The 25646-nt window shown below is 39.0% G+C and overlaps 1 long non-coding RNA gene across 1 annotated transcript in view; it reads right to left on the bottom strand.

Moving 5' to 3' along the window:
- Positions 1-13286: 13286 nt before the first annotated feature.
- The window catches only part of LOC122549550, a 50332-nt gene continuing 37972 nt past the window's right edge, over positions 13287-25646 (bottom strand). The window contains exons 2-3 of the long non-coding RNA XR_006311571.1: positions 16919-16988; positions 13287-14021 (exon numbers count right to left, since the gene is read on the bottom strand). This is a non-coding gene — a long non-coding RNA (uncharacterized LOC122549550). The remainder of the gene's footprint in view (positions 14022-16918; positions 16989-25646) is intronic.

Below are 25646 nucleotides of genomic sequence, written 5' to 3' on the forward strand. Positions count from 1 at the left end.
AGTTGTAAATGCTGAGCCTTTATCAAGATTGATCAATCTGAAATATACAGGCATGTATATCGAGCCTTGGACAACCCATGCTGGATGCATAAAATTCAAATGCCTGTTCAAGTCAAATGAAAATCAACTCATTGCCATTGACTAACGATTTTAATACTTGTGCTAATTACCTAACTGCCTGGTCTAATAATTAGGCTGACTCCAGCAAGCAGGAGAAAATGGGGACAGCAGATGCTGGAGACCAGAGTTGAAAAGTGTGGTGCTGGAAATGCGCAGCAGGTCAGGCAGCATCCAAGGAGCAGGAGAATCGATGTTTCGGGCATAAGCCCTTCTTCAGGAATATTCTTCAGGCCTGCTGCGCTTTTCCAGCACCACCCTTTTTGACTCCAACAAGCAGGTGACAAACTTATATCTATTAAGCTCTAAAGTGAGTGCTTTGGAACCAGATTGCAATTGCTATTCAGTTTTCTACAATTTGTAGGTGCCACCTGACCCTGGTGACCCTGACTTGCCTGTTCTTGGGTATCACATTTCCTTCTGATGTCAAAAGAATCTGTTGATGACACCTTTATACTGGTCCCAATATAACCCTACCCCATCGACATTTCCTCTAAAGAAATAATTGTTTAAAAATGCTTGGACAATTACAGATTCCAGTCTGCTTGCATCTAATTGTTTTCAATATTAATTCACCTGAATGCACATGACTGGCATTATCATCAATACCATACAATTTATCACATTATTCATAAGAACAAAATCTGAAGGCTGTCAAGTCAAGTATTTTTCTTTTTCATAAATGGCTGGTTTTGGCATTCTCTTTGGCATCAATGGATTCATTCTTTTGTATTCTGCTATCTGTAGCATTAAACATTCTGAATGAGATGCTTTTTAATAGGAATGTTCGAAATTCATTAGCAGAGCCATAATTAATATTTAATCAGAATAGGCAAAAGCACGTTCCGCATTTCTTTTAAGTCGAAGAACTTTCTGGAGAAGTTCGAAGAATAGCACATAATATTACCTTAAGGCATGATATTTGGAATGAAACAGACTAATAAAATCAGGAAAGCGACATTTTTCAATTCTGAACCAATTGCTGAAATGTTCTCAGCTAATAGTTAATGGTCCGTGAATACGTTTTTCTAATGTCTGAATTAATATTGATCTGGAGGATAAAAGCAATTCTGAGGTAGAATGGAAATGACTCAACTGTTGAAGTTTTTCTGAGCAATTTCAAGATGCCGTGTGGGATAATAACTGGCAGGAGAAAAGTTTTTTAAAAAGTAATCTGAATCAGGAGCTGCTGTCAAGAGCAAAATAGGAGCAAGTACAGCAGTGAATGCAGCTCTCAGCAGAGGTATTAAAAATGCATTGTAAAGAGTATTGACATTAAATCTGGTGAAATTAAACTGACCCCAAGCTCAGAATGTGTCTTTGGATTTTAATAGTTGCCAGTCTCCAGTAAAGTGAGCATTTAAGAATCTAAATTTCCTAAATATATTACATTGAATGGAACTTATGGGAGAAAATTGCTCGATCTGATAAATTGATATGAAACTCCGTGAATATTCATTTAAATTAATTTTATCAATAATTTCTAACCTTTTAAAAGTGGATTAACATATATAAGTAAAACAGGCAGACAAGAAACAAGATTGTTAAGAGTTTACAAAACGAATGTGAGTACTGTCCTTTTGGATGATATAAAGGTCAAAGTGGGTGGATTATTTTTTAAGTTGATTCACAAGATGTGGGCATCACTGGCTAGGCCAGCACTTATTGCTCATTCCCAATTGTCGAGAGGGAAGTTAAGAGTTAACCATGTTACTGTGGGTCTGGAATCATAGGAAGGCCAGATTAGATAAAAATGGCAGTTTTCTTCCCTCAGGGGCAACAGTGAACCAGATGGGGTTTTTCCTGATAATTGACATCAGTTTCCTAATCATTAGACTCTTAATTCTAGATTTTTAATTGAATCCAAAGTCCAATATCTGCCATGGCAGGATTTGAAGCTGTGTCCCCAGGATATTACTGGGGAACTCTGGATTAATAGATCTCATGATAATACCACTCTGCCATTGTCTCCCCCTAGTCCTACAGATGGTTGATTGACATGGGCTATGAGATTTATGGCAGAATCAGATGAAAGATTTGGTGAGACATTGGACACATCTTGATCCATCGTGAATGCTTTTGGTGTATTTCTTGTGAGGCAGCAGTGAGTTGCCAGTTAAGAAGGAAACTATTGCTTGTTAAATACCTTGTCAGCGATCCAACTCACCTCAATAAATTTCAGCTTTCAATCTTAACAATAGCGCCAAACAAGTTAGATGTCAATAAAACTCAATATGGAAATCAGAGCGGATACCTGGCAAATTCAGGTCACTATTTGCTCTAAAGGATCTCCATGTTGCTTAGGATCAAACTGCATCTCAGAACACAATCTGGGGGCATAGCAGAATTAAAACACTATAAAATAAGAAGAATAAATAATCATGTTAAGAAGAAATAGGTGAAATACTGTTATCTAGAAGATTTAATATCAGTAGGGTATCAAATGGAACAAATGTGTGGGCCCTTTTGAGAAAACAGTTCTTCAGATTCAGTTGTGCTTCCAAGCTGGATATTAAATTGTAAGTAGAAACATTATTGAATTCAATAACCCACATATCTGGTGAAGTTATATCTTATCAAGACTTAACAAAAGGCATAGATATTGTTGATGAAGTTCTATATGTTTTGATGATTGGTTTAATCTGAGAACAGATATTGCTCGAAAGACTTACATTTAACAGAAGAGTTCAAGGAATCCATAAGTAAGTAAATTAATGATTGCAAAGATTAGTGGAAAACAGTGACTTTGGATGTTTGAAATCTGAATTGATGAGACAAAATTCATAATTTGAATTAATGATGAACCTTTATCAGGTTTATTATTATCCAAAGAAGTTTTGATAATAGAGAGAATTCTTTAGATTATCCTGGATGGAGAAAGCAGAAAAAAGTCATAGAGAAAATTGAGAGGAAAAAGACAACCTTATCATTGGAGAAAAGCAGAATGCATTCAGTTTAGAAGGTATAGAAATCCTAAGACAGATGTTACAAGACAACTCAAAGTGTACAGAAGATGCAGATATTGAGAGTCAGTGGCAGTGTTGCAGAGCAAGAAAGCCTCAAAGGCACAAGCAGTGTCCAACTATTAAATGTGTGTTATATCTGTAAAACAATAAGTCACTTTTAGAAGCTTTATATAAGAATTAGAACAGTAGAAAGTGAAATGGTTATTCATATAAAGATTTTAATGTGGCAGAGCCACTGGCATCAACCTAGTTATCTAGTATATTCGGAGAAGAAATTGAAGGTTTAACCAACTCAAGTTTCTCAGAGCCTGTTTATGTCAATTGACATCTTATTAATTTTAAGATTGATGCACCAGTGAGTGTCATTGTCTTATTAGATCATTTATGGATAAATAAATAGAAGTTATAGAGTACAAGTTCCAGGTGGTAGGGCTCTAAAGATTAAAAATATGTTGCATACAACACTGTAACAGGTGTTATATGTAAGTAATGTAAATGTGATTCATAATCAAGAAGGACTCTTGAGTATGCATCTATCTCTTGACCGCAACCTGTTGAGGTAGAAGAAGGAGTTTAATTCATTACAATAGGCATAGAATAGGTCAAGAGAGACTAACTTATGACAAGTCCATTCAAAGGCACACCAGTAAAAAATTAATGGTTCAGGAGCAAACAATTGTTGAGCAACTGGTCAAGGAGCAATTGGTAGAACTCTTCATTGGCTCATGCTTAAATCCAAAAAGGAGAGCGAATCTTGGAGAGATTAGCTATAATTGTATAAGAAATATGTTTTATGTGGCTGAGAGGTACTAGTAATCAGCAAGTCAAGACAGGCTCAGGCAAATTCAAAAGGCCAACTGAGATGACCAGAACAAACATCCAACAGGTTGGCCAAGAACACACATTTTGAGCATTGACAGCACTTCAAACTATATACAACTTATGAATTTATGAAAGTAAACTATTTATTGCCTTTCAATTTGGGAAACTGTCATGGAAAAGTTATAACAGAGAAACTAATTGATTACCAGGTGTCAAGCTAAGGGTCAGTCAGTTGCATAGTAGTCAGATATCTCAACAGAATTGAAGATCTTATAATTCCTTGTCAGTTGTGTGATTACAATGATTGTCAGCATTCAAAAAAAAAATCAGATGATAGAAACCAGCAGAGTTTAGGAGAAGATACTGACAAGGAGGGAAAAGATGAGCTATACAACCCACTGGAGCTCATTGATCAATATTCAACTGAAAATTTTCAGGCACCAACCTGGTGAGCAAAATGTGGTGCAGAATCAAATTTTATGATGAAATAAAAATGATCAGTATCAGTGACAGGATTATGTCAGGAGCAAGCTTCAAGTAGAATGACTGAGGATGTGGACATGTTGGATTCACCAGTGAGGCAGCCAAAATTGGCAATTACTCTAATCTGCACATTAAAATAAAGAGTCGACAAACTTCCACACATACGTACCAGGAGATTGAGAGCAAAGATTTGTTAACACAGATTGAAAATGGAATGTGTATGACTCCATGGAAGTCAACACTAAGGTCAGGTGACCAATACCTACAAATTTACAACACAGTCAAGAAAAAAAAAATTTGCCTGGTCCAGAACTCTAGGATACAGCAAAATACAAAGTACCTGTTTCAATAGAACGATTGTCATTCACAGAAGAAATTCATCAGATTAAAGTTCCCCCAAATGATTCCACCTGACTCAGCAGAGTTCCTCTTTAAAAAGATTTCAGAGGATTATGGGTACTCAAACTAAGTTAACGGACTGACTACCTGGTTGAGCAGGTACAACATTCGTAGTGAAGGACAAGAGATAAGATATCTTATGGAGTCATAGAGTCATAGAGATGTACAGCACGGAAACAGACCCTTCGGTCCAACTCATCTATGCCAACAAGATATCCCAACCCAATCTATCCCCATTTGCCAGCACCTGGCTCATATCCCTCGAAACCCTTGCTATTCATATACCATCCAGATGCCTTTTAAATGTTGCAATTGTACCAGCCTCCACCACTTCCTCTGGCAGCTCATTCCATTTGCCGTACCACCCTCTGCATGAAAAGGTTGCCCCTTAGGTCCCTTTTATATCTTTCCCCTCTCACATTAAACCTGTGCCCTTGAGTTCTGGACTCTCCCACCCCAGGGAAAAGACTTTGTCTATTTATCCTATCCATGCCCCTCATGATTTTATAAATGTCTGTAAGGTCACCTCTTAGCTTCTGATGCTCCAGGGAAAACAGCACCAGCCTATTCAGCCTCTCCCTATAGCTGAAATCCTCCAACTCTGGCAATTTCCTTGTAAATTTTTCTGAACCCTTTCAAGTTTCACAACATCCTTCTGATAAGAAGGAAACCAGAATTGCATGCTATATGCCAAACTTTCCCTAACCAATGCCTTGTACAGCCGCAACATGACTTCCAACTCCTATACTCAATACTCTGACCAATAAAGGTAAGCCTTCTTCACTATCCTATCTACCTGCGACTCCACTTTCAAGGAGCTATGAACCTGCACTCCAAGGTCTCCTTGTTCAGCAACACTCCCTAGGACCTTACCATTAAGTGTATAAGTTCTGCAAAGATTTGCTTTCCCAAAATACAGCACCTCGCATTCATCTAAGTTAACCTCCATCTACCATTCCTCATGGCCCATCTGATCAAGGTCCCATTGTAATCTGAGGTAACCTTCTTCACTGTCCACTACACCTCCAATCTTGGTGCCATCTGCAAACTTACCAACTATACCTCCTATGTTCACATCCAAATCATTTATATAAATGATGAAAAGTAGTGGACCTGGCACCGATCCTTGTAGCACTCCACTGGCCACAGGCCTCCAGTCTGAAAGACACCCTTCCACCAGCCCCATCTGTCTTCTACCTTTGAGCCAGTTTTGTATCCAAATGGCTAGTTCTCCCTGTATTCCATGAGATCTAACCTTGCTAACCAGTCTCCCATGGGGAACCTTGTCGAAAGCCTTACTGAAGTCTAAATAGATCACGTCTACCAGTCTGCCCTCATCAATCTTCTTTGTTACTTCTTCAAAAAAACTCAATCAAGTTTGTGAGACATGATTTCCCATGCACAAAGCCAGGTTGACTATCCCTAATCAGTCCTTGCCTTTCCTAATACGTGTAAATCCTGTCCCTCAGGATTTTCTCCAACAACTTACCCACCACCGATGTCAGGCTCACTGGTCTATAATTCCCTGGCTTATCCTTACCACCTTTCTTAAATAGTGGTACCACGTTAGCCAATCTTCAGTCTTCCAGCACCTCACCTGTGACTATCGATGATACAAATATCTCAGCAAGTGGTCCAGCAATCACTTCCCAGCTTCCCACAGATTTCGAGGGTACACTTGATCAGGTCCTGGATATTTATCCACCTCTATGCCTTTAAGACATCCAGCACCTTCTCCTCTTTAATATGGATATTTTTCAAGATGTCACCATGTATTTCTCTCCATTCCATATCTTCCATGCCCTTCTCCTCAGTAAACACTGATGCAAAATGATCATTTATTATCTCACCCATCTCCTGCTGCTCCATGCAAAGGTTGCCTTGCTGATCTATGAGAACCAAGTATAAAGGCAGTAGCAGTATACGTAAGAGGGAAATCAGGAGGGAGAAAAGGGGACATAGAGGCTTCCTGCCTCTATTCCTGATGAAGGATTTCTGCCCGAAACGTCGATTTTCCTGCTTCTCAGATGCTGCCTGACCTGCTATGCTTTTCCAGCACCACTCTATTCTAAACCCTGATCTATGATGAGCGCTATTCTCTCCTTAGTTACCCTTTTGGCCTTAATGTATTTATAAAATCCCTTTGGATTCTCCTTAACCCTACTTGCCAAAGCTATGTCATGTCCCCTTTTTGCCCTCCTGATTTCCCTCTTAAGTATACTCCTACTGCCTTTATACTTTTCTAAGGATTCACTCGATCGATCCTGTCTATACCTGACGTACGTTTCCTTGATTTTTCTGAACCAAACCCTCAGTTTCTCTGGTCATCCAGAATTCCCTATACCTACCAGCCTTTCTTTTCACACTCACAGGAATTTACTGTCTCTGGACTCTCATTATCTAATTTCTGAAGACTTCCCATTTTCCAGACGCCCCTTTACTTGTGAACATCTGCCCCGAATCAGCTTTCGAAAGTTCTTGCCTAATACTGTCAAAATTGGCCTTCTTCCAATTTAGAACTTCAACTGTTAGATCTGGTCTACCCTTTTCCATCACTATTTAAAATCTAATAGAATTATGGTCACTGGCCTCAAAGTGCTCCCCCACTGACACCTCGGTCACCTGCCCTGCTTTATTTCCCAAGAGTAGGTCAAGTTTTGCACCTTCTCCAGTAGTACATCCACATACTGAATCAGAAAATTGTCTTGTACACACTTAACAAATTCCTCTCCATATAAACCCTTAATACTATGGCAGTCCCAGTCTATGTTTGGAAAGTTAAAATCCACTACCATAACCACCCTATTATTCCGACAGATAGCTGAGATTTCCTTCAAACCTGTTTGTCAATTTCCAGCTGAGTATTAGGGGGTCTATAATACAATCCCAATAAGGTGATCATCCCTTTCCTATTTCTCAGTTTCACCCAAATAACTTCCTTGGATGTATTTCCAGGAATATTCTTCCTAAGTGCAGCTGTAATGCTATCCCTTACCAAAAACACCACTCCTCCTCCTCTCTTGCCTCCCTTTCTATCCTTCCTGTAGCATTTGTATCCTGGAACATTAAACTGCCAGTCCTGCCCATCCCTGAGCCATGTTTCTGTAATTGCTATGATATCCCAGTCCCATATTCTGAATCATGCCCAGAGTTCATCTGCCTTCCCTGTTAGGCCCCTTGCATTAAAATAAATGCAGTTTAATTTATTAGTCCTACCTAGTTCTATGCTTTGGCCCTGCCTGCCCTGACTGTTTGACTCGTTTCCCTTCTCAACTGTACCAGTCTCAGATTGATCACTTTCCTCACTTCCCTGGGTCCCAACCCTCCCCTCCCCGCATCCCCATCTTACTAGTTTAAATCTTCCCGAGCAGCTCTAGCAAAACTCCCTGCCAGTATATCAGTCCCCTTCCAATTCAGGTCCAATGCATCCTTCTTGTACAGGTCACTTCTACCCCAGAAGAGATTCCAATGATCCAGAAATGTGAATCCTTCTCCCATACACCAATTCCTCAGCTACACATCCATCTGCTCTATCCTCCTCTTTTTACCCTCACTAGCTCATAACTCCAGGAGTAATCCAGATATTACTACCCTCGAGGACCTCCTTTTTAAATTCCTGTCTAACTTTCGATATTCTCCCTTGAGAATGTCAACCTTTTCCCTTCCTATGTCATTGGTTCCGATGTGTACAATGACCTCCTGCTGGTCCCTCGCCCCTTTGAGAACATTCTGCACCCTCTCTGAGACATCCTTGATCCTGGCACCAGGGAGGAAACACACCATTATGATTTTTCACTGCTGGCCACAGAACTGTCTGTCTGTGCCTGTGACTAGAGTGTCCCCTAACACAATTGATTGCTTGGAACCTAACATACTCCTCATTACATTACAGCCTGTCTTGGTACCAGAAACTTGGCTGTTCATGCTACATTCCCCTGAGGATCTATCACCCCTACATATTCCAAAACAGCATACTTGTTTGAAATGGGAATAGTCACAGAAGACTCCTGCACTACCTGCCTACCTTTCCTGGAGTTAACCCATCCATGTGACTGTATCTGTGGCTTTTCTCCCTTCCGATAACTGACACCTATCACACCCCTTGCTCTTGTAAATTCCTCATTGCTTCTAACTGTCACTCCAACCGATCCATTCAATCTGATAGGAATCACACCCAATGATATTTATTGCCGACATAATCCTCAGTAACATGTAAACTCTCATAAAGTGTAAAAAGACTCTACAGACCATGCAGAGTCAAGAGCACAATCAAGATGAACAATTCTCAAGTCAAAGACTTATCCAAACTTCTAAGTTAAAGGAGGACATATTCTAGAAGAATTGTGAAATCTTCAAATTGCTTGACTTTGTGGAGTCAGAGATATAGGAGGAAGTCAAATAGTGACTCAAGCAATTATATACATAAATATATCAATGGTACCCATGTATCCATGAGAAATACTTGGATAGAGATGTTGTTTAAGGTAACGACTTTGATCAGGTTACTGTTGGAAACCGCATTAGGTTTCACTCAATCCAATGTTACCATAAAGATCTGGGTGTGGAAAGCCAGAATTTAATAGGATCTCAAAGAGATTATCCCTTGTCTCCTCATTGTCTTTGTAACAATGTCTAACTTTTGAATGGAACTTATACCTGATGCATTAAACTATATCTTGTTTCAAAGAATATTGTTTTGATAAAACTCATTGGTGATTTTTTTCCATTAAAATGAAAAGGAGGCCTTTCATTCAGTCAAGGAGTGTGGATGGTGGTAACAAACCACCCCCTCACATGCTGGTAGAGGTTGACATTGCAGCAACAATAACATTGAACTCCACTCCTCCCCTTTGTGTACATCATAGAGTCATAGGGATGTACAGCATGGAAACGGGCTCTTCAGTCCAACTTGTCCATGCCACCCATTTATCCTAACCTAATCTGGTCCCATTTGTCAGCATTTGGCCCATACCCCTCTAAACCCTCCCTATTCATATACCCATATTTACATCTAAAGTGATTGGAACATGCAGCTCGTTCTTGTTGCTATTTTGAATATTTTTTAGGTTATGAACTCTCATAACATCACCGGGGTACTCACGTGGTGACTTTCCTAATCCTGACAGTGGAAGAAATTGGGATTAACTTCAATTGACACCATCATTAACCTTTGCGGATTCAGTTTTCTGTGAATGCTAATTCAGTTTCCTCATTCCATTGATTCATTAATTTATTTAAATCCTCCGTCATGCGCTTTCCATTCACAGTGTTTGTGCAAAAAGAAGTTCTTCAAGAATGGTCCTGTTCATTATTGGATTCTTAAATGGTATTCCAATTATGTTTTTCTTTTAAACTTGACTTGTTCTGTTAGTTGGCAGATTTGATTTATTTGCCTTTCGTGCATGAGTTTTAACAGAGAATGTGGTTTCCAAACAAATTGCTGAGCATTCTGTTAAGTGTGTAAAGTAGTATGCATATTAATACTAAAGACACTTTATGACAGTGATAAAATAACTTTGACAAAATTAATTACAAACAGTTCAGAAAACATACATTTCCAAACATTGTTGATATAATTCCAGTTACATTAAATGAAAATAGTCAAGTATTCACCTCAAACATATTTTAACATTGAGAATATGTTATGTGGAAGTAACTCACAGCAAAAAGCCACTTTCATAATTGCTGTTCATATTATGGTAATGATTCAGTTGGAAGCCCATCCTTTCTATTCCTGTTATCAACTGGGCGGCACGGTGGCACAGTGGTTAGCACTGCTGCTTCACAGTGCCAGAGACCTGGCTTCAATTCCAACCTCAAGCAACTGTCTGTGTCGAGTTTGCACATTCTCCCTGCGTCCTCCCACAGTCCATAAATGTGCAGGTTAGGTGAATTGGACATGCTAAATTGCCCGTAGTGTTAGGTGAAGGGGTAAATGTAGAGGAATGGGTCTGGGTGGGTTGCTCTCCGGAGGGTCAGTGTGGACTTGTTGGGCCGAAGGGCCTGTTTACACACTGTAAGTAATATCATCTAATCATCAAGAAAACTGCTGCATTGCTTCCCTGTGTCTTCACTCACAGATTATCCAGCACTGATACATGAGAAGGAAATAAAAGACATTTTTAAAAAAGAAAAATCCAATTAGTTCTACCAAGACTCTTCCTTTCTGTTCGATTCTAAGTCTACTTTTTTGCCTTCTCATTGTGTGATTTTATTTTCTCTGAGTCCATTGCTTATTGCTTCAAGCTACAAGTCATTTCAGGACATGAACATCTAATCTAAGTTGGCACTTCATTGCAGCACTGAAAGAAGTAGAGGTTCATTCTTCTAAAAAAAGGAATTCAGCCTTCAGCCTGGTTTATCCATCTTGGTGGTTTTCAACCAACAATGCCAAAATCTATAGTTCATCTTATTGCCATTGTTATGTCATTGTGCAAAGAAATTACCCCATAATACCACATATAAAAGATTAGAATTGTATTTTTTATCTCCATTATAGTCCACAAGTGAGGACATGGAAGAACATTCAAATAGAATAACTATTACGCAAACATTCTCAATCCTTCAAATGCTCACTTCACCCTTATAACTGTTCTGCCTTATATCAATCAGTCATACAGAATCTAGGATCTTTCTGATCAACACTGATCAACTATCTATTGGATAAGTTCAATGTACCTTTTATGATTTCAACAGACTGAAACTTTAATGAGAAAATTGCAAAAAACTGTTAAAGTTAACAATGTATTCAAGATGATGAGGAAAGGGGTGACCATAAGGAGAGCTATCTGTAGCCAGGATGCTGAACCTGGGGCAAATCGCAATATTTAGGGTCAACCCTCTCCTAGGATAGATCACAGTGTATCATGCTGACACTCTCCCTGGACAGGTACCAATGTCTGCCTCCCCCTTCCACCCCTCCCCTAAATCAGAAATTAAACTAAATGAAATGTCACATGGGTGAGTGTGGGAGGTGAAGGAGATGTAAAGGGGGAGACAGCAGAGAACAGGAGAGAAATGGAACCAGTTTGGATTGGAAGGCTTCAAAACACCCGCTGTGAGTCCCCAGAAAAAAAATTAGAAATTGCCGGTCCCCATGAACATCAAAGTAGAAAATGACTGTGGGTGTTAGGCAATAATTGGCCTGAGTTACCGTTATCATCTTTATTTGGCACAATGTTCCATGGGATGAATGCGGTGTACATGCAGACTTTCTGTTACCGATGATGTGGAAGTGGCGGTGTTGGACTGGAGTGGACAAAGTTAAAAATCACACACCAGTTTATAGTCCAACAGGTTTATTTGGAAGTACAAGCTTTCTGAGCACTGCTCCTTCATCAAGTAGCTCTCTGACAAAGAAACAGTACCCCAAAAGCTTGTACTTCCAAATAAACCTGTTGGACTATAACCAGGTGTTGTGTGATTTTAACTTCCTTTTACTGGAGGTGAGGATTGGCGCCAGTAAAAGGAACTCAAGCCAAGAGAAACATCAGTTTGTGATCTGAGCACTTAATTCCTCAGGATCAGACTATTAATAGCCTTTGTGGAAGGAAAAAGAACATTGAAAACAGCACAGAGAACAGTACTTTGTAATCCCTTTGTGAGATTACTTATGGCATTGGCGAGAGCGGGCCCTGCAGGAATGGTAGGTGAAGATGGCAATGCAGGCCGGGAAGCAGTGAGGCTGATTCAATGCTGAAGGAGAAGGCAACAACACCAGGACGGGCTGGACAAGGTTTCACCTGAGGTCTCCCAGAGAGTGAGGAGCTAGTCCCAGCTTTAATCCTCACATCCAGGCTTGCAGGCTGAGCTGAAGCTACAGGTCCATGGTTAGGCCTGGGCATCTCATGGTGGAGGTGGCAATGGCGGTGAGTTTGGTCCCGATGCAGTACTCTGCGACACTGGTGGCCGCTGCACCAGCGAGGTCAGCCCAGTGTAAACTCATGGCAACAGCAACATTGGGTGGAGGCAACAGATTGTTCCAGGTGGCAAACTGCAGTTGCAGCAGTGACTCGAGGCATCGGAGTGGAGGAGCCCAGACACAGGCCCATGGCTGAGCTAGAACTGGGATCTATTGAGATAAGACTGTAAGATGAACTTTATTGTTTTGTTTTCTGGCCTTATATTCTGTTTAATGTTGGTGTTTTAAGATGGCGTGCGAGAGTGGCAACATTAAACAACACTTTTCACTGCATTTGTAATAAACACATGTGAAAATAAATAAATCAAATCAAGAACATGGTATCACTCTCGCCTATTCAAAATTCACACCCACTCCTGTTTCAGGTTCCTCCCAGGTAGAGTTGATCCCAGCATGGGGCCTCCTAAAGCCCAGAGTCCAGGGTAATCCCCTGATTTGCCCGAACCCAGGTACTGTTCTGATTCTGAGAATATTTAGCAACAAGTAAAATGTAAGAATAAACAAGTTAAAAACCAACAGCAAATGGATCAAAAATCAAGGGACAAATTTAAATTTGAAAACAACTGAAAAGAGGCAGATAAAACTTGATGATTAATGTAGTGCAAGACCACAAGAAGCAAGTTGAGAAAAATATAATAGAAATGATGAAAAAGTAAAGTATGTAGCATCTTGGCAAAGTAAGTTGAATTTTAAAAATGTGAATGTGAACTGATAAACAATGAACTCTGAGGTAAAACAACAGCTTTCAGTTCTAGATGAGTAATGCTTCACTTAAATTTAAAGGGAATTTTTGTATGGGCAGGAAGAAAAACAAAATAAAATAGAAAGTCTGAGTGCTTTGCACACGGTGTAAAATGTTCACAGCCAAGCCGAAAATACTCAGTTAAGTGCTCTGTGCAATGCAGTTAAAAGCCTCTATAACAGGAAAAAAGAACTGAGAATCATTGGGAACAAAGTTACCAAAGTAAACCATAAAATGAGACCCATTTTAGGAAAGTAAATCACTCTGGGTTTTGAAAAATGTTAGAGGAAATTATTACAATAGTGGACTAGAATTGATTGTAGCTTCTGGAACCTGTTTCATATCAAAACATGAGGAATAGGATGTAAGTTCGAGTAATCAAAACAAAGTGAAGATCATAGTTTGGCCACAAAGTTTGGGTCTGCTTCTCTGTTGTTTTGGGGGATGAAAAATATAGTAAGAATTATTTTCCAAATGATTCTCCACATGCCCCTCACTTCCATCCATATGAGTGACGTGAGGCTCGGTGCAGAGTTTGGAACCCATCCTTTCCAGACCAAATGGCAATCATCTGAAACACAGAGATGGAAAGGTGGTTAAGGTTCACACATTGGTGACTTGTGGACTTTGCTGGCCATATGGCAAGCCTACTAATGAACCAGGTATTTTGGTGTGCAAACCACCAGACTTTTACTATTTCCTGCCCCCCTCAACATTTTTCCCTGATTTCTTTGCAGAATACAAAATTGGCTTGAAGGTAGAAGACAGATACTGATGGTGGAGAGTTGCTTTACAGACTGGAGACCTATGACCAGCAGCGTTCTGCAAGGATCAATGCTGGGTCCACTGCTCTTTGTATTCATATAAATGATTTGGATGTGAATATAGGAAGAATGATTATTAAGTTTGCAGATGACACCAAAATTTGTGGTGTAGTGGATATTGAGGAAGGTTATCTCAGAGTACAACAAGACCTTGATCCGATGGGCTGAGGAGTGGCAGATGGAGTTTATTTTAGATTAATGTAAGGTGTTGCATTTTGGTATGGCAAATCAGGGCAGGACTGATACACTTAGTGGTAATGTCCTAGGGAGTGTTGCCGAGCAAAACTACCTGGGGGTGCAGGTTCATAGTTCCTTGAAGATGGGGTAGACAGGGTAGTTAAGAAGGCATTTCGTACACTTACCTTTATTGGTCAGTGCATTGAGTATAGGAGTTGGGACGTCATGTTGCAGCTGTACAGGACATTGGTTATGCCACTTTTGGAATACTGCATCAATTCTGCCCCCCCCCCGCTATAGTAAAAATATCGTGAAACTTGAAATGGTGCAGAAAATATTTACAAGGATGTTGCCAGGGTTAGAGGGTTTGGACTACAAGGAGAGGCTGAATATGCAAAGGCTGTTTTCTCTAGAGCGTGAGAGGCTGAGAGGTGGCCGTATAGAGGTTTATAAAATTATGAGGCGCATGGATAATGTGAATAGCCAAGATCTTTTTCCCAGAGTAGGGGAGTCCAAAATTAGAGAGCAAAGGTTTAAGGTCAGAGGGGAAGGATATAAAAAGGGATCTAAGAGGCAGGTTGTTCACACAAAGGATGGTGCGTATATGGAATGAGCTGCCAGAGGAAATGGAGGAGTCTGGTACAATTACAACATTTAAAAGGCATCTGGATGGGTACACGATTAAGAAGAGTTTAGAAGGATATGGGCCAAATATTGTCAGCTTAATTTTGGACATCTGGTCAGCAGGAATGAGTTGGATTGAAGGGTCTAATTCTGTGCTGTGTAAATCTATGACTCTATGACTCTAACTCATCTCCAAGCTTGCTGTCCAGGGAGCTGGCAGATGTGCTATCCATTCCTATTAGACTAGCTGCAGGTCAATTATTCCTGGTGATTCACCAGGTGCAGATCCTACCTCTATACTATCCTCCAAGATACTTTCATTGCCAGTATCTGAGTTCAGTTAAAAATCACAACACCTCAGGAAGGACCAGCATTCTGAAAATGAGTGCTTCCAAATAAAGCTGTTGGACTATAACCTGGTGTTGTGTAATTTTTAACTTTGTTCAAACCAGTTCAACACCAGCTCCTCCACATCATGGTTAGTATCTGAGCTGTTAGCTGCCAGTACCTGATAATTTCATCCTCAGGCATTATTGACAACTTCCAGTTAAGTTGCAGACACCAAGCAAGTGTCCAGCAATAGCGTACCAGCCCAGTTGGGGGAAAGGTTATTCAGCTCCTACAGCTGAGAGTGAGACGCAAGTTGAGAGGAAAACCAAAGAATAATGTCACAAGGAGCAATAGACGAGTAAACTCATTGAGTAATGTTTTTGCTGGTTGGTGTTAAGTTAGTTTAATTGGAATTTTGGTTAATGTCTTTGGTGGTTGGAATTAGATTAAATAATCTATGAGTTAATGGTTTTAGTGTTGGTTTTATTTTCCTGGTAATGGAATTTAATGCCAAAATTTCCACTTTGGGCACAACAGCACATATTAGATGCATTAACTTGCAGAGTCAGCATTTATAATTGAATCCTAAATGCCCTTGAACTGAATACCTTGAAAGACCATTTCAGACGTTAGTTACGAGCCAACTGCTTTGATGTGGATGTAGGCTAGACAAGTAAATAAGACAGATTTCCTTCCCTAAAGAATATTAGTGATTAGTCCGTCCAGCAATATTAGTAGTGAGACTGATTTCACATTCCATACAGTATTTAATTGAAATTTAATTTCACCAATGGTAGGAGTTGAACCACTATCTTGCAGAGCATTAGCCTTGGTTTCTGGTTTACTTGTTTTTAGTGATCACTACATCACTATTTCCCCTTCCAGACTTTCATACTGGTTCTAGAAGCATTTTCCAGATGCCAGTTCACAATTATTCCTGAAAAGGAAATGTCTAATGGCATGTCCTTTTTACTTGATCACAACATGTGAGTGGAACTAATATCTATTGCCCATTTCTTGCTGCTGCAGTTCCATTTGTGATGGTATGGTATCTAGATGAACATAAGTAGGATTTTGCAAGGTAAAACAACTTTGTATCACTTTTCCAAAAGAACGTAATATTGCTTAGACAAGGCGTAGTAACTTTACCATTTGTAGTCATCTCAAGAGGGAACCTAAAACATGCACAAATAGCATTCATTAACACTCTATCAAACTGCAGTGGTTTTTGACTGTAAGGGCAAATCTTATCTTAATTTCTGTTGTCCAGGGGCATCCATGACACTTGTATTCTTTAGTAGTCCATTCTACCTGTTTGTTTTCAGGCAATGTAGCACTATCCAAATGCTTTTCAAGAGACCACACATTCCTTTATACCCAGAATTTCTAACCCCTCCACAATTGCTGTTAGACATTACACACATTGTACAGTATGTTATTTTGCTCCTGAGACCATACAGGCAACATTCTTTTGTACAGTCCATATAAGATGTGGAAAATCATTATGGCCTACCATTTACTGCTTGACTAAAGAGGAATGAGCATCTAGCTGGAAGATGGAGAGACCAATGGGACGGCAAATCCTACACAAAGAAGGAAGGTAGAAGAGGAGGCAGAGTTAAGGTGTTGGAACGTGGGTGGGGAGAAATCTTTTCATAAGGACCTGCTTCAAGTGACGCCTACTACCAGTTACATTATTTCAAATGATGACAATCAATACAGTGGAAGTAGCACATTCTCTGCACTCATATTGACTCACCATTTCTGACACATTGAACCTCCCCCAACAATTAGGTCTGAACACCAAGAAGGAAAAAATATAGTTACATGATCTATTTCAGTGTCAATACAAAAAAGCACATAAGTTACCCTCTCAGAAAACCCTGCCTTTTTAATCACTATATAAGGTATGTTTTAGTTACTTAATTTTAAACTGAATACAAGAGTGCTTTGAGTGAGGTAGGTTGAGATGGCTCAGACTGCATATGAATGGATTGATAAGATTAATGAGATTGTTGGCCTGATCTTCTGATGACATGGGGGCCATAGAAAATAGTTTCAACCAAAAGAAAAGTGAGGGAATAAAGATAATTTGGTGAAAAGAGCAAAAAAAAGGCATATGTAATTTAATCAATGTCATTAAATGCTAATGCGAAAAAGATGTAATCATTATAATTTAGATGAAGGGAAGATGAATGGAGAAGTTTAGATGTTTCAGATTCCCACGATGTTCAAATGAGTACTTCAAGTGGTAAAGGCCATAAAAGAAACTGTTTTTTTTGTAAAAGGTGTACATATTACAGAATACAGTGTACTTTTTGGCTGCACAAAATGAGAATGATGTTGGGACAACAAAAAGGTTACAAGACAGAATTAGTTGGATACTGCCTGGCAGAGACTAAAAACGAGAATAGAAGTTAAAGGTAACTTGACAAAGGTTCAATGCCTGATTTAATATGTAGTTTAGAAGAGCATGCCATGAGCAGCACCAAACTAATTTGAAATGTTGTGTCATCCTGGTGTAGCACTACATAGAATTTCAAATTAGACAGTAGAAGTAGCATATGATAGAATTATTTGATCCCACAACCAACTGATTTCATCTAAGCCCCACAGTTCTGCCATTTCTCAACATGAATAGACAATTAAATAACTATTTAAAGAAGGGACCTCATCTGCCAATGATAGAGGAGTCCTGAGCATCAATGTAATGCTGAACCATTTGTTATAACCTTCAACCAGAAGTGCTGAGTGAACGTTTATTTCAGCCTCCTCCTGAGGTACCAGCATCACAGATGCCAATTTTTTAATCAATTAGATTTGCTCCACATGACATTAAGAAATGGCTGAATGCATTGGATACTGCAAAGCCTATGAGCCTTGACTACAGAAATAACTGCATCCTTAGCCAAGATTTTCTATTACAGCAACAATACTAGCATCTATTATCATCTACCTGCAGTGCAGAAAATTGCTCAGAGCTGTCCTGTCCAAAAAAGAAAAATCATATAAATCCAAACTGATCAATTGCTGCTCCCTCAGTCTACTCTTGAACATCAGCAAAGTGAGAAAAGGCATAATTGTTATCAAACGGCACTTACCAAGTGATAACCTGTTCACGGATGCTCAATTTGAGTTTCACCTGGACCACTCAGTTCCTGACCTCATTTCATCATTGGTACAAACATGGGGAAAAGAACTCTACTCAATAAGTAGGAGAACAATAATTATACTTGACAACAAGGCAGCATTTCACCAAGTGTACCATCAAGGTCCACTGGCAAAATTGAAGTTAATGGGAATTGGGGAAAACTTGCTATAGCTTATAGTTATGCTTAATGCAAAAGAAGATGACTGTTGGAGGTCAATCATCTCAGCTGCAGGATATTGCTGCAGCAGATCTATAGGCTCAATATTTTTTAACCAACCTGCACAGACATATTATTACACACCTCTGGAGCAGGTGGGACTTGGACCCAGGCTTTTTGGCTCAGACGGAATGCCATCAAAACAGCCCATCAATTCTACAGGGTAATGTTCTTGGGCAGAAAATGTGTTGCTGGAAAAGCGCAGCAGGTCAGGCAGCATCCAGAGAACAGGAGAATCGACGTTTCGGGCATAAGCCCTTCTTGAAACGTCGATTCTCCTGTTCCCTGGATGCTGCCTGACCTGCTGCGCTTTTCCAGCAACACATTTTCAGCTCTGATCTCCAGCATCTGCAGACCTCACTTTCTCCTCAAAAATGTTCTTGGGCAAACCATCTTTCAGCTGCTTCATCAATGGCCTTCCTTCCATGGTTTGTGTTGTTCTGATAAGCAGCAGGTTATATTCATGTCATAAAAGTAACAGGCAATAACTATCTCCAACAAAAAAATTCTCCCTTTCACACTGAATAGCATTACACTGCTGTATTTCTAACCAGCAACACACTGGGGTTTTCTCATTGACCAGAAACTTAACTGGAGTAGTAATTTAAGTACTGCACAGGTCAACGGTCGGAATTCTGCACCAAATAACTTTCTTCTTGACTCCTATGTGCACCATCTATCCAGTTGAAGGTCAAGTGTGTGAATTCCTGAATTAGTGCAACTCCAGCAAGACTCAAAAAACTAAACACAACCCAGGTCAAAACAGCCATTGGATTAGCAGCCCATTCACCACAGAAACATTCAGTCCTTCCACCACCGGACTATAGTTCCTTCATGGTTGCTAGGTCAAAGAAAACCTGGTTCTCTCTTCTGAACAGCACTCTGGCTGTACCCACAGATGGGTGACAGTGTTTTCACCAAGGTGACTCAGCACCACTTTCTCAAGGGCATTTTAGGGATTAGCAACTAATGCTGACCATATCCCATAAAATAAAAATCAAAATAAAAGTATGAAGGGATGGAGTGGAACAGGAAGAAACAGACTTTGCAATGTTTTCAGAGTCAAAAATAGAACAATATAGATATAAAATGTGAGAGATACAGGACAGAGAATAAATTAAACATGTTTAAACATAGCATTATCAGATTGTGGAATGCAAAATTGGGATTGCAGAATTTTCACAAAGCTACAAAACCTCTCTGCTGTGAATTCATTACTGTAAATGTATGTGACTAAAATACAGCTGACTCCAAAACATATTGGAATTAACACACAACAAACTGGATACACAAGTTGCTATATTGTGTAAATTAATTCCATCCCTAATACTAGACATCTTTTTGCTGTCTTGTAATCAGTTAACCTTACAAATTTGCTGCATCTATTTTGCACCAGTACTTTCATAACAACTGTTTGAGATATTAAGGCATTTATTAGCTTCCTGGGAGCCCTAAATATATTGATGTTTATTTTACAGTATCTTCAATGTGAATAGCACAGGGATTGTAATTTTGTCTGTTTAAAGGATTTGGATTCATTTGTTTTATTATCAGCATTATTTCAACTCCAGTAGAAGGCGTTTATAAGTATTATTGTAATGTGAGATGCAATGTTGTTAATAATTAGGCTGTGTCAACAATCATTTGCAATTGAATAATTTAAAGGCAATCTCTGGGTCTAAGGGAAAGGTTTTTCATATGAATCCAAGTCAGTTCATTATGTGTTCTTGGTCACATTATATAGAATTAAGATGAGGAAAAGGATGACAAAAGTATTTTTGGTCAATGGACAGTGTGCTACACTATTATTTAACAAGGGAGCAATATATTTCAGGCATTTACAGCAACCATTACTACAGTGGAAAGTGACATGATGTTGCCTAGCAATTCATCTAGCAACAGAAATTTTAGATATCACAGAACCTTCAAATAATCCTGATGCTTTGCTGCTTTGTTTGGAAAAAAGGCATACCTACCTGAATATTAACATACATCAGAAGCAAATAGAGGATGTATAACAATGACTAAAACTATTTAACATTAGTATTGGAAAATGAAAATGTTTTATAATCTATACTACAAATATAATATTGGTTATGAAGCATAGCTCCTCATATTGTTTTCATCATTCATTAGATAATTAAAGTAAAATAGTTTATGTTTTAACTTAAGTGCAATCAAATTAGTAGACAGTTTGTGGATAGCCATTATGAAAGTCTTTTTCTTCAGTATTACTCATTTTCAATTGTGAGATCAAATCCAAACAGAACATTAATATAGTACAATGACAACAAGACATAAAGGGCTAAATTTTAACATGTGTTGTGTTGAGAGTGAGGGAGAGGAGATGCTGAGGTCCAGGGTACAGGGTACTCACTAGCCTATGGGAAACTTGGAAATATGTTAGTGTGTGTTCCAGAGGCTTTTTAACACAACTACTTCATTTGCATTTTAATTATGACCCTTTTATCCAACCAATGGCAATGATGTGATGACAATATGATACATTTTCAACTTTAGTATATAAAATAATGATCCAAATGTGAAAGGTGAAGGAATTGAAATAGTTATCAGAAAATTGAAAGTACCTTGACTGTGAAAATCAATTCTGGTCCTCTGGCCTTGCCGATTAATAACGTGTCCCCAAATATTCTTTGTTTTTCATGTTCTTGAACATGTTATTACCTTCCAAATCTGGAGCTCAACATTCTCTGAACTACAAGTTTAAATTATTCTAATTTTCATGCAAAAACATTTCTTATCAAAATCACAAATGACAGCGTTCATGATTGTGTCAAAGACAAAGATAAAATCCATTTGCAACTTTTCATTTGCTAGACCACACCATCCTACTCCATTACCAAGGGGTAATTGGATGATACTGTACTCATTTGGTTCCCTTTTTATCATTCCAGTTGTGGCCAAAGAATAACATGTAATAGCTTTTCCACCTGTTCTGGCACAATTACCTCCAGTGTTCCCCGACGATCTGTCCTTGACTCCCTTCCTTTTCTCACCAGCAAGCTGCCCCTTGATGATATAATCTGAAAACACAGCATCAGTTTCCACATGGATACTAAGCACCAGCTCCACCTCAAACAGCTCGTGGATTTTTCACCATTCGGGGAATGTGTGAGGACAGAAAACCAGGAAGAGATGAGGTTCCAGTTATTGCACCCAATTCAGTCTCAACAAAATGTGATTGAGAATTTAAGATATATCAAGCGCCAACCTTCGTATTCTCAGAGGATTGTTTATATTCAGTGTAGTACACTGCAGTGAAACCCAGATGTTGGCCCTTGTAGTAAGCTTCCCAATGCATTGCCAGTTCTTCCATTTATAATGCCTCACATACTCTGAACCCACTTACTACTGGAAATTAAAATCCAGGCCATAGAGCTACCCCAGTGTATAAGCAAATCAGTAACAATTCATGATGCAAGGCCTGTTTACACTTTTAAAAAGCATCAGCCGTACTGTTTTTAAATTTAAAAACAAATTCAAATTTTCAAGAAGAAGAAATCAACATTGCCTGCTCAGTGGTTAGCTAAACATGTATAAGATTCCAGTGCATCTATATAGGTTGAATTTGACTCCATCAAATTTTACAATTAAAATGCCTAATAGAATCTGCTCCCTAGCTTCACTTGATGCGGTAACATAAGGGACTTCTTGAAATAAAGGCAGCATTTTGTTTTTCTAAACAAGTGGAATTGTTAGTTCCTGGAACTCCTCGAACTCTTTGCTTTCATGAAGTATTCTTAAGATTAGTTGGCGAATGTATTCCTGAGTAAATTGCCAAATTGGGGATGAAAGAGAAATCCTGTAAATGCAGCCAGAGTAAAGAAGAAGTGACAATTGTGTCACTGTATGCTGAAATCCAGGATGCTCCATGGATGGTCTTTAATGCAAAGAAGTTTGCACATAAACATCAGTAGAGAATTCGCGGGAGATGGTGGCCCAGTTGATCTATATCACATTATCCACTACAAAGACTAAGCCTCTGAATATTTGTGGTGGAGGCCATACAAGTGCAGTTTCTCTTCCAATTCATTTCCTCCATTGAATGAGGAGAGTGGCAGGAACATTGCCTTGCTTTCAAACCAGTCATGACCTATTCAAGGCATGGTGCACTGGCGACTGATATCCATAGTAACTTGAAGTGAATGAGCTTCATAAAAGATTTATGTAATTGTGACTTAGCAGGACTGTTTTCGGGCTGGATGTGATCTGAACATCATACTCCAAAATACAACATCATTGACTACTTCTGGGCTGATTATATACACAGTACAAATAGGTCTGCAGTAATAATCACCTGCTCACCCTAAGAGCTCCTTTTCTTCCTTAATTACAGGCAATGTGAGGTTCAATGAGAGGCATTGCTTGCATATGTAAATTATTTCTTCAACAAGAGCATTGTCTAACTCTCAGAGAGTTTGATTTGGTTTAACCAGGGGCTCCGGCAGTACCTATAGTAACCTAAATGCTCTCCAAACTGAGTTAAGGGAACCCAACAGAGACTAGAAATTCAATCAGGAGCCTTCTAAAACATGCAGTTCATGTTGTCTGCACAGAATGAACTACAACACAGTCATATTTTCACTTCTTGTGAGATTTCTACTACTAATGTTTGGCTATGATAAACAGAAAGCTCCCATCATTAATTTTTTTTTGTGTTGCTCACTTGATTTAAAATCAGACTTATTTGTGTATATTTCATTGTATATTACAAAGGAATAACATAGCCTCTGTCATATGTAGTGAAAAGAATAATTATAATAGCAGGTTATGAGGTGGTGTGAAGTCATCCAAGGAGTCTTTTATAACATGAACCAGCAGAATGAAATACTGCCAATAATAAATATAAATGCTGCCCAAATTTGTCACTATTTTCTGCCAATTTAGCAAGTCCCTTAATATAGTAAAAAAATTTATAGATATTTTCATTCATGCACTATATAAACCATTTTAAAATGGCTGTGTTTTTAAAACATTATTTATGGACTATGGCCACCATCTATTTCAATCTGTAAGTCCCTTTGATAAGGTTGCGGCGAGCTGTCTCTTGAATCATTGTAGTCCAGTCAGTTGACCCACAATGCATATGGAGGGTGTTCCAGAATTTTGCCCAGGTGACACTGAAGGAATGGTGATATATTTCCAAGTCAAGATGGTGAGTGACTTGGTGGAGGATTGTAGTTAGTGGTGTTCCCAATTATCTGCTGCTTGTATCCTTCTATATGATTGTGGTCATGTGTTTGGAGGTGCTGTCTAAAGATTTTGGGTGAATTTCTGCAGTGTATCTTGTAAATCATATACTCTCCTGCTACTGTGTGATGGTCATGGAGTAACTCATGTTTGTTCATGTGGTGCCAATTAGGTGAGCTGCTTTATCTTGGACCCCAGCCCCTTGGACGATGTTGAAGCTGCATTCATCCAAGTAAGTGGGGAGTATTCCATCACACTCCTGACTTGTGCCTTGTAAAGGGTGGATAGGTTCTGGGGAGTCAGGAAGTGAGTTAATCGCTGCAGAATTCCTAGCCTCTCTGACCTGGTCTTTTAGCTATTGTGTTTAAATGGCCAGTCCATTTCAGTTTCTGGTCAGTGGTAACCACGAAGATGTTCATCATGGGGGATTCAGTGATGGTAATGTCATTGATGTCGAGGGGAAGTAGTTAGATTGTTTCTTATTGGAGATAGTCATAGCCTGGCATTTGTGTGACATTCATGTAATCTGTCACTTGTCAGTACAGCCTGGATATCTTCCAGACCATTTGGCATTTGGACATGGACTGCCTGAGGAATCTTGAATGGCACTAAATAAATATGCAGACAGCAGTAAATATCCCCACTTTGGATTTTTAGGATTGAGGAAAGGTCAATGAGGAAACTACTATAAACACTGAGGCTCCTGAATCTTCTTCACCATAATAATTTCTGTGTTCAGGCTTTTAGTTATAATTGTATTCTAGACGTGATCACATTATTGGAAATTGGTCTGTATATTTAAGGGAATCTGTACATTTACTGTCAGTCTCAGGCAGGTGCCCTTCTCCTGCTAGAATAGTAGGTTTAAATAGAAAATCGATATAGGGCATCGACAAATATATTACCCCATCAAATTCAATTACTCACCCACCTGCTTTACACCAGGTTGGTGGGGTTAAAATCCCCCTTTATGTTTCAAAAGCCTAACAAGTCCTTAGAATCGGAAATTATTAATACCTATCTCCCTATTCAGAATATTTGTACTGCATCAGCAGCACCATTGATGAAAAAGCAATTGACTCATCCTTCAGAATAATTAAAAATGACGGTTACTATTGTACATTATGCCTGTGCAGTCTCTTTAACTTATGAAGAGTTTAGGCACAGGTAAACAATCTAGTGTGGGTCATTTAAGGCAAGTAGTGTTGTTGCCTTTTTTTTGCATTTTGTCTGATATTTCAGTACAAACATAGATAACTCTTCAAAGTGAAGCAGTTTGTATCTTTCCAGTATATTATCTGTCATGGTGGGTCTTTTGTTTGACAATTATTCGTGTTGTATTAAGCATTTTTGCACTGAAGTACAATAAATTACATTATCTGGATTGATTATAAAGGTCTTCTTGCTCTGTTTTGCAGTCACAAAATGTTATTTGCTCTAATTATGAATTTAGAATTGTACAAAAAAGTGCAAAGACATTCAACTTACCACATAGGTACGAAACATACATTATTACGGAGCAAAAGGTAAAAGATGAAAGGGTGATACTGAGTGTATTGGAGGTGAGCGGAAAAAAGGCAAAAAATCAACTTGGAGTAAATTACTATCTGAAATTAAAACAAAATAAGTTTGTGCTGCCTGAATCGATTTTCAAACAGGCTT

This window comes from Chiloscyllium plagiosum, chromosome 4 (assembly GCF_004010195.1).
Source record: "Chiloscyllium plagiosum isolate BGI_BamShark_2017 chromosome 4, ASM401019v2, whole genome shotgun sequence".
NCBI classification, from domain to species: Eukaryota; Metazoa; Chordata; class Chondrichthyes; order Orectolobiformes; family Hemiscylliidae; genus Chiloscyllium; species Chiloscyllium plagiosum.